Source organism: Amia ocellicauda, chromosome 6 (genome assembly GCF_036373705.1).
Source record: "Amia ocellicauda isolate fAmiCal2 chromosome 6, fAmiCal2.hap1, whole genome shotgun sequence".
NCBI lineage: Eukaryota > Metazoa > Chordata > Actinopteri > Amiiformes > Amiidae > Amia > Amia ocellicauda.
This window is the reverse complement of record NC_089855.1, coordinates 9,246,072-9,256,131: the sequence shown is the minus strand read 5'-3', so window position 1 is coordinate 9,256,131 and position 10,060 is coordinate 9,246,072.

The following is a 10,060-nucleotide window of genomic DNA, read 5'->3' as shown; positions in this document are numbered from 1 at the left end:
TCAGATAAGGGGGTGTTGAAGAACATCCTCGAGGGCCGCATTTGGCCCCCAGGTCGCACTTTGGGAACCGCTGCTGTATACAGTGCACCTCCACTTCTAATTATACTTCCCTGTTAAGAGTTTACAGTCAATTGAGTCATTATATGTATTTTGTGTTTTTAATAAATGAAGTGAGTGTGACATTCAAAATAATCGTAATTCCAGGAGCCGTGTACACAGTTGGTCCTGTACCGATCTAGAACAGTGGTCCTGGAGGACGCCCTACCCTGCTGGTTTTGTTCCAGATGAGCTCTCAATTACTTATTTGAACCCTTAATTAAAGTAATAATTTCATAAATCAGAGCCTTTTCATTATTTTTAACAGTAGGGGTTTTAAGTAAAGTATAAAATTGTATAAGGAAGTGATTATATTATTAAGGAACCAAATTAAACAAATTAAATTTAAAGAGTCAAATGTAATTAAATTACTTCAGTTAAGGTGCAATATAAGCGCAATACAAAGTATTGAAGTAATACAGTGCAATTCAAGGCATAATACATTTACAAATTCCAATTTACACAAGTGTATATGAGATATACAGTAACAATATATAAGGTCTTCAATCCTATAGTGTAAAAGCTGATGAGTGCAGACAAGATGTTCACAGTCAAGGGTCAGGGAAAGGGAGCATAGGGGAAATCAAAATAATCAATATGAGTACCAGTAACGCAAGGCAAGCAGTATGACAAAACGTTGTATAAGTGCAATCTTAAGGGAGAATGAAAGACTAAATTACAAGTAGAGTCTGAACAGATGTGTCTTGATTAAGCGCCAGAAGGAGGTCAAGGACTCTTGCTGTTTTGACTTCGGTGGGCAGGTCGTTCAGGGATGAGAAGGAGCGGCTCTGGAGGAAGCAGAGTGGACAAGAGGCAGACATTGACAAAAAAAAAGCTCAGTGTTGTCGTAGGTTTACTAAATATTATGACTGTCTGTTCGAGGTTATAGATCAGAGGTGGGCAATTCCAATTCCATTCTTGCAAGTTTTGGAACAGAACGGTTGAGATGTAATGTGTCAATGTTAGGCTAACATTTGAAAGGATGGTAGAACAGAAATGGCAAGATAAAAGAAGATGAAGCTATGAAGAAGTAGATTTGAAAAGTGCACATGAAATATGATGAATATAATATAAGGGGACAGTTGCCTCCGTAATGTATTCATATAACAGGTGACATTGTATGTGTACACTGATATGTGTACCTCTCTCTATATATATATGTATGTATTTATATCAGTGTGCATGTAAAAAAGAAATGTATACGTATATATGTTAGAAGTATGTTTCAGAAACGATGGCTACTTATCAAAAGGGAGAGGAAATGCTGAATCCAGTCTCCCCAGGCTTCGCTGCTATTGCTGGGCCTGCTAGGTGGCTGCTGACCCCACTATATGGATAGGGCCAGGCCAAATAAAACAGTCTCGCCGTTCATATTTATGTCATGCCTTCTGGCCCCCCTTTGAATTCAGGGCGGGGTGCCATTTTCCCACAATCCTTTGCATTCTGTTGGCGCTCACAAGCGCACTTGGCTCCTGCTTCCTGCTTCCTCTGCCCCTCACATTCACACCAGGAATCCTAGGTTCTCGGGACGTCATACTGTCTCTTTCATCCCGTTTGTAAACTATGGACAAGCACATCACTACACGTCTTCACTGGCTTTTCCCACAAACCTTTGCCCCATGTTATGCAAATGTAGGGGACTATGATTGGCTCCCTCACATTACCCACACTACGACTGCTGCTAGCCATTTGACTAGCCATGCACCAGCCATAATATGTGTCTGACAGAATGTCTGTCTGTCATGTAACCGGGGCTGGCGTATGTGGTTAAGAACATCCAGGCTGCTGGCAAAAAAGTGAGTTTCATGAACCCGCTTTTATTCTGCCAGCAGCCTGAGACCACTGGGCCTCTGCGCCATGGACAACACCAGGCCGCACTCGTGGAATCCCCCGCCGTTCTGCAGGGCGCTCCGAGCCTTTGCACTCGACGTAGGCCTCCACAAAGCCGCGCTGGTCTCCTGGGACTACAGGACCCTCCACTTGCAGGGTCTGCATCCTGTCTTTCCCGTTCCTGCACTGGGCGACTGCCCAGCAGATCCTATATGGAGAGGACTTTTAACACCGACTCTGAGGTGCTGGTGGCGTGTCTTCTGCGTGGTGAAACGGGCCCTGTGGGAGGGACGGAACATGTGTCTCTTCAACAAGCAGGAGCTGGACCTAGTTAGAGACTGTGTCGGTCTGGAGATCCATCAGAAGGGCAAGGAGGACGCCTTTAAGATCTGGCATATTCAAGATCTGGGGGAGTTTAGGATCCCATGATAGGATAGCACCTCTGGGGAGGGATACCCCCCCCTGCTGGAGTTCGAGTCCAAGATCCTTTACTGTCTGGATTGATTCTTGAATGTTTGTAAAAATGATTTTTCACTGCTTTTAATGAATTCTTGTTTTTAAAATGCACTTGTTTTGTTGTGTTTGTCCAATGCATTGAGCGTGTTCATTTTATTTGACAAATGCATCCGATTGTTTTGGCTTAGTTTGTGTTCTTCATGGTTTTGTTTGTGTTATGATTTATCTGCTGCATTTCCCGCTGATTATCAATGCATTTGATTGTTTTGTTCAAATGTGTTGGTTTGGCAGTTTGCCTTATAATCACAAGTCTATTGTTTTGGATGATGTAATGCACATGTTTCGAGTTGATTTGGTCATTTGGTTTTATTTCATCACATTAGGATTTTAAAGGTTTTAAGTGATTTTAGAGTTGGATTTAAAAAAAGGTTTTAATCATAAGTATTACAATTATGAATGTTTTTATTATTTTGTAATGTAAACTACTTAAACTAATAAAACAGTCTGTCTGTATGTAAGTGACAGTGTGTGTGTGTGTGTGTGTGTATATGTATATATATATATATATATATAGATAGATAGATAGATAGATAGAGAGAGAGAGAGAGAGAGAGAGAGAGAGAGAGAGAGAGAGGCCTCCCTTCATGCTCCACGCCACCACAAGTGCATGAATTCACTGGAAACCTGTCTGTGTGGCACATGCCTGCTGTCACGGATTGTAATGCCCCCTGATGTAATTTTATTTAGTCCGTATTACTGCACTGCCCATGGCCCAGTCTGATTATATACAAATAACATGAGGGAAGGGGAACAGTGAGCACTGGAGTGAAGCACCGTCTCCTGACCAATTAATACTGGTACTACTGTTTTATTAGGTAAAGTATTTTACATTTCAATAAATAAAAACTTTCAAAATTTTAATACTTATGATTAAAAAAAAATTTAAATCAATTCTTAAAATCACTTAAAATGTTTAAAATCTTACAGTGATTAACTTAAACAAAATACATGAACTCAAATAAACGTGCAATAAATCAAATAAACTTGTGATTAGGGCAATACTGCCAAATAAATCCATTAAACAAATAAACAATATGGTCAAATACATTGAAATTAACTGAAAATGCATCAGATAAATCATAAAACAAATAAAACCACAAAATAAAAAACAAAAACAAAACAATCTGATGCATTTAAAATTATAACCAAATGGCCAATGTATTTGGCAAAAGAAAAAAAACTTAACAAAACCAACCAAATACCAAAACAAAACAAGTGCATTTAAAATCAACTAATTCTTTAAAAACAATTCAAATTCATTTTTCAAATCATATTTTAAAAACAATTATTCATTAAAAGTGGTTAAAAGATCTTGGACTCGGGCTCCAGCAGGGGGGGATGAATGTCCCCGGAGGTGGGTCCCATCATGGGATCCTGAGCTCCCCCAGATCTTGTATTTGCCAGTTCTTGAAGGCTTCCTCCTTGCCCCTCTAATGGACCTCCAGATTGACGTAGTCCCTGACTAGTACCATGCCCCTCCGCGCGATGACGATTGGGTCCAGCTCCTGCTTGTTGAATAAACAGATGTTCCGTCCCTCCCACAGGGCCTGTTTCACTGCGCAGACAACACGCCACCAGCACCTCAGGGTTGTTGATGTAAGTCCCCTGGCTGGACCATATAGGATCTGCTGGGCGGTCGCCCTTACAGGAACGGCAAACCTGTGGAGGAACGGCAAAAACAGGAGCCAGACCCTGCAGGCGGAGGGGCAATCCCTAAAGATGTGAGCCTCCATCTCCTTCCCCAGGCAACCCTTGTAGGGGCAGATGTCATAAGGGGCTAGGCCTCTTCTGTGCATGAACACTCGGGTGGAGAGACACCGACTCACAGCCATCCAGGAGACATCTTTCTGCGTATTTGTGAGGCAAACGTGCGTAGCGTTAGCCCAGATAAACCGGCAGGGAAATCTTCTATCCGGCTGGTCTCCTGGGTAGATCTCATCTGGCTACAGATGGTCTTATAATCCCAGGAGGCCAGCACGACTTTATGGAGGCCTACTTCGAGCGCAAAGGCTCGGAGCGCCCTGTAGAACGGCGGGGGATCCCACAAGTGCGGCCTGGTGTTATCCATGGCGCAGAGGCAGAATGGTCTCAGGCTGCTGGCAAAACAAAAGCAGTTCATAAAACTCACCTTCTTGCCAGCAGCCTGGATGTTCTTGACCACATATGCCAGCCCCTGCGCTTTTATAAGCCGCACAACGTCCGGGACCCCCCTGCCTCCATCCAGGGTACCCTTCACCATCTGCACTCTTTTCAGCCTCTCCATTTTGCTCCCCCAGACAAACCGACTGATAAATGCACGCATCCCCGAAGGTCAGCGCTAATACTGGTACTACTCCAGTGGAAAGACAATGCCACAGAAATACACAATATCCCTCTGTGTGGACATCAGCCCCCTGCCCTGCTTTGGATAGACAAGTACCTGGGGGTGCAGAGAGAGGGGGGGGGGGTTACCATAAATAGTAGCAGGTAGAGCAGACAGTGTGTAGTCTGCAATGTAGAGAGATCACACGTCACCACTCAATGCTGAGTCTGTTATTGGTTTTGTTGTCATTAAACCTGAGCCCAGTATAGATGCAAACTGTGATGCTGTGCTGTAGGTGTGAAAGCCAACCAGAGAGACTGTGTGAGATATTGATAAACAGCTCATTGAAACTGCAGAGAGAGAGAGAGGGCTGTGGGCTGCAGGCGGGTCAGTGTGATGTTTCAAACTGCAGGGCTGGGGCAGCGCTATGGTTTCATATCCTGTGTCTGGTGTTCTGAACAACCCGGTCACACAGTTAAGTGAGCTGGACCAGTGAGGTTGGTTGAATATGAATTTTCAACTGTATTCCACGAAGAGCAAATACTGAATATCAACCAGGCTGTATAAATATTTATTTACATATGCCAAACTGACAAACTGTCTAGGTTAACTGTTCATCCTGGATGAACTCGACTTTCTTCTCTCCTCTCTCCCCTCGCTGTCCTCACCTACCATCCTCCTGGGAGACTTCATCCATCTCTCCAACCCTTCCCACTGTGCCAGATTTCTTCCTCTCCTTCACTCCTTTAACTTCTCTCTCTCCCCATCTCCCCCACTCACAGGGCTGGCCGCCAGCTAGACCTCATCTTCTCAAGAGGCTGCTCCCCTTCGACACTCTCCATGACACTCATGGACATCTCGGACCACCACTTCATTTCCTTCCCCTTTCCCTTCCCTCCCTCCCCTCTCCACCCACTCCCTCTGTCACCTTCCGCCAAAATCTCCGCTCTGTCTCCCCCTCCACCCTTGCTTCCACTGCCCTCACTCTTTTGCCTTCCATTGATTGTTTTTCAAATCTATCTGTCAACTGTGCTACCTCCTCTTTGTTCTCCTCCCTCACCTCCTCCCTTGATTTTCTCTGTCCTCTCACATCTCGTCCTGCCCGTCCCTCCCCTCCTCAGCCTTGGCTCTCTGCTGTTCTCTGCGCAACCCGAACTAGACTGCGTGCCGCCGAACAGAAGTGGAAAAGGACCAAACTACCAGCCGCCCTCGAACTCTACCGCTCCCTACTGTCCACGTTCTCGTCCTCTCTCATCTCAGCCAAGAAGTCTTACTATCAACAACCCTCGCAAACTCTTCTCCACCTTCTCCTCCCTCCTTGCCCCCCCTCCCCCTCCTCCTCCCTCATCTCTCACTGCTGATGATTTCACCTCCTTCTTCTCCTCCAAGATTGCAGACATCCGCAGGCCCTTCAATACTCCACCCTCATCTCCCATCACACCGAAACCTCCCACCGACCTAGCTTCCTTTTCTTCATTCTCACCGCTCTCAGATGCTGAAGTTTCTGCTCTCCTCCTACGTCACAAACCCACAACATGAGACCTGGACCCTCTCCCTTCTCATCTCTTCCAAGCAACCGCTCCTGATCTTCTCCCCTTCATCTCCTCCCTCCTCAACTCCTCCCTCCTCTCTGGCTTTTTCCCTCTGCATTTAAACAAGCTGCTGTCATCCCACTGCTCAAGAAACCAACCCTTGACGCCTCCTCTCCTCAGAACTACCGCCCTGTCTCCCTACTCCCCTTCCTCTCCAAGACTCTCAAGCGGGCGGTCCACTGTCAGCTCTCTGACTTTCTGTCCCAACACTCACTCCTTGATCCTCTGCAATCCGGCTTCCGCACAGCTCACTCCACTGAAACGGCTCACCTGGGTGTCACTGACTCCCTCAGCCGCGCTCAGGCAGCCTCCCTCTCCTCAGTCCTCATCCTCTCCTTCTCCCAGCACATCACCACGCTGACGCGCACCTGTAGATTCTTCCTGAGCAACATACGCCGGATCCGTCCCTTTCTCACCGACTACTCAACTCAGCTACTCGTCCAGTCCCTGGTTCTCTCCCGCCTGGACTATTGCAACTCCCTCCTGGCCGGCCTGCCTGCATCCACTACCCGCCGCTCCAGCTCATCCACAACTCTGCGGCTCGTCTGGTGTCTCTCTGCCCCGATTCACACACGCTACTCCACTGCTCCGCTCCCTCCACTGGCTCCCGATAGCGGCACGCATTCAGTTCAAGACATTGACCCTCACCTACCGCTGTCTTGACCACACTGCACCAAGATACCTTCAGACCCTCGTCTCTCCATACATCCCCTCCAGACCACTGCGCTCTTCTGCCTCCTCTCCACTCTCCTTCCTCCAGAGCCGCTCCTTCTCATTCCTGAACCCTAAGTGGTGGAACGACCTGCCCACAGAAGTCAAAACAGCAGAGTCCTTGACCTCATTCCGGCGCTTACTCAAGACGCATCTCTTCCGACAGCACTTGTAATATTCGTCCTCTATCCCTGCTAGATAGCACTTCAGCTTATTATGCTCCTCGCGTTCTTGATTGTTTTCCTCCTTGCTCCCTTTCCTGTAGCCCTCGTCTGTGACCCTACATCTTGGCAGCACTTAGCTTTCACCGTCCAGGATGTAGGAAGTCTCTTACTGTACTTGTGTAAATTGTAATTGGAATTTGTAAAATGTATTATTTTGAATTGCTATGTTTTAGCTCAGTTGAATTTGTAATGATTAATGCCTTGTACTTCTCTGTATTTTTGCACTTATGTTGTAAGTCGCCCTGGATAAGGGTGTCTGCCAAGAAATAAAAATAGTAATAAATAATAATAATAAAAAATAATAATACAGTTAGAGAGAAATAAATATTTACCTTATCTCTGTCATTGTTACTTTGCTGGGGAGAACAACTATCTATAAAGAAAAAGGAGATACAGTACCTTTATGAACATCTTTAAACAAAATATAATATGAGATTTACTGCAGCATTCAAAACAAAACAGGAATAGCTTTTTAGGATGTTGTGAAAGAAACATCGTGAGACTGAAGTCTGGTAGTTTTACACACTTAGTGGGTTTGAAAGAGCCATTGTAAATTGTGTTGCATGTATAGTTATGTTTAAGGAAACACAATAATCTGTAAAAAAATCAAATAAACTTGCTCAGAGTTTTACACTTATTTTATTTTAATCAATTCCACTTAATGAGATACATCAACATTTTAGTTTATTTTAAAACTAGAGAAATGAAAAAGCTCTCAGTGTTTTAGTGGTAAGAGCATTGGCAAGTTTTCTCAGGACAAAAACATACAAGAGAGTGTAATGAGTATCATACCAACCTTTTCTTATCTTAACACAACAATATATGGCAATTCCACTGCAGACTGAAGCCACTGCTGATGATAATATGAATCCATACAGATAGAGCTTTCCCTCTAAAACCAGACAGCAGCAATGTTAAAACTACTGGTGCCGGGTGACGTTCGCTTAAAACACCAATCAATCAATCAAGTAATAATGCATGCATTACATAAAATAGGATTAAAACCAAAATGACTTCTAGTTCTAAGCATGTTTTGCAGAGTATTGCAAATCAGTGAGAGCAGAATGGATATGGAGATATTTTTTATTTTGTTCAACATTTCCAGGGTTATAAGAAAACAGATGGGGCATGATAGTTATTCAGAGTTTATAATTGTTGTCATTTTCTTTTTTGAATAATTATTAAAAAGACAAACTATTTGTATATTTGTATAGTAAACCCCTAATAAGCTGACATATTATAAGATTATCAAAACAGCAAAAATCCATGTAAATGTTATTTATTATAATTATAATGAATATTATTATTATATATGGACAATAAATGCAAATCAAATCACAACACAAAGGCTCAGATTAAAATGTAGTTAAATAGTTCACCTTCTGTGCAATTGCCTGTGCAGGGATCATTGCTTCGGCTATTAGCTGTAAATAATGCACATCACTCTTGAACTCAGCCTTATGCTTCAAAACTACATTTAATTTTAAAATTATTTTAATTCCCAGTAAACCCATGTTGCTCCGTTGCCTATGGTTTGTCCTTCTCAACTTATGTGTGTTCAAGTAAAACATATTAAACTGCAGAATGAAGTGTACTGATCAAAACATATATTAGAATTACTGAATTTCCCAAATATTCTGCTAAAACAGTCTAAGCAACGGCCAGTAAAGTCAGTTTATTTCAATGTAGCATTTTTTTCTTTCTTTCTTATGTATTATGATATGAAAAATCCAAATATAATCAGTTCTTACATGATAGTCAATTAAATACATGATATTAATTTCATAATTGAATACTACATTATTTTTTAAAATTTCTCCACTGATCTTATTAAATGTGACAGACCTCTGAAGTTCAGAAGAATTCCTTTCCCGGACAGCAGCTCTCCACTCTCCTCTGTGGCACAGTAGTAAGTTCCTGAGTCTTCCTCTGGGACATTAACAATCATTAAAACTTTAGATCCACCTTCCATGGAAGCCCTGGATTTGGGGTAATTAAACCCACTGTAGTATTTGGGAGGCAGAATAGAGGTAATTAAATACCGCAGGATGGTCTGTGGAGGGTGACCAGGCTTGTGTGGGTACCAGGTCACCACAGAGGCAGGTAGATCACAGGGAAAAGTACTCACAATTTAATCACACTGTAAGGATGAAGAGTGATGTAATCATGTCTGTTTTACTCCTCTGATGCTCCGGTATGACTAGGAATTACAGATGTTTCTACCTCTGAAGTGCAGGAAGCTGTATCAGTGTGACACAGAGCATGTGCGGACTCTTAATGTTGGTTCATCCAGCGCCAGCAACTGTGAAAAAAACGCATATCATGGACACACTGTAACTGGGCAGTTCTATTTGGTCACATACTGTCAGTGTACAAAAATGGTGATCAGACAGACCTTGAAAAACATACTGATTTATTTTAGCATCTGTTTTTTGTACAGGCATGACCGCCCGGTGGGGATAAGTATAAAGTACAATCTATACTACACTGATGTTCTGCAGGAGGGTCGACGAGGATTCTGTGGAGGGAGTTCTCACCCGCCCCATCTCTCTCTCATTATATATATACATACACACACACACACATATGTCCAGACAGCGTTCAGGCCCATGGCCCGGGGGTGGAGCGGGTGTTCAGGGTGGCGCTGTGTGTGGCTGTCGTGGTGGCAGCCTGGACAGGAAGTCCATGAGGAAGTTACGGACACGGACAGGTTCCTGCGCCCTGTGCAGCACCCGCACTGCAGCAGCAGCTGGAGAAGAAGGAGCTGCGCCTGTGTGTCAGCTTGTGAA